Source organism: Nannospalax galili, unplaced genomic scaffold (genome assembly GCF_000622305.1).
Source record: "Nannospalax galili isolate Female #2095 unplaced genomic scaffold, S.galili_v1.0 scaffold1421, whole genome shotgun sequence".
NCBI lineage: Eukaryota > Metazoa > Chordata > Mammalia > Rodentia > Spalacidae > Nannospalax > Nannospalax galili.
In genome coordinates this window covers 1,398,277-1,399,082 of record NW_008345746.1, presented here as the reverse complement: position 1 = coordinate 1,399,082, position 806 = coordinate 1,398,277, and positions in this window count along the sequence as shown.

Sequence of the window (806 nt, the reverse complement as noted above, 5' to 3'; positions counted from 1 at the left end):
GCTCCCCAAGCGGCCTTGCCAGAACATTCTAATGTCAAGGCATAGTTCCCAACATCAACCTAGGGATTGCTGCGAGTGGAGGAGGTTTGAACGGGCCCAGACTTCCTGGAACCAGGGTAGCTCCCTAGGAACCTCATGCATCACAGGCTCCAGTTTGTTGGTGGGGTTGGCTTCTGTCCTCGGGCCTCCTTTGGACACTAGCTAGCCGCAAATGCAGGCTGCATGGTTTATGCCGCCTGTTTCTTCTCTGAGGAGGCTCCTCGGCATCCTCCAAAGTTCTTGGGTCCCTGCCAGGTTTTTGTACCTGCCGGTCCTGGAGAAACACTGGCTACCTGAGCATTGTTGGTTTTGCCTTTTCGTGATGGACTCTCTGATCCCTTTCCCTCAACCCCTCCACCCCCCTTCCTGCCCTCCCTGTGGCCTGTGGGGGTCGTGCTGTCTTGTCTGTGCCCTCTGTGCCCTTGTGTTAGGAAGGGGCGTGGAGACTCCTCAGCAGCCTGGCTCCTGCCGTGCTCTCCCACAGAGCGCTGCTGTCGGGTCTGCTGGGATCCCACTCTCCGGCCACAAATGCCCAAAGCTAAGTCTGTCGCACCGAGGTCGCCAGCTCCTGTTTGGCGTTTCTTCTGGGGTCAGCTGTGATGGTTCACAGCAAGGACACCCTGTCCGGTTCAGCCAAGGCCCCCTCTCTCCACAGTTTCAAGACTCTCTGTCCTTTCTGAAAGGTGCAGCTCACCTCACAGGATTCCCCACGTCCCAGCCCCGTGCGTCTTCCTGCCCCTTTGGTTTCACAGGCTCCACCCTGTTCT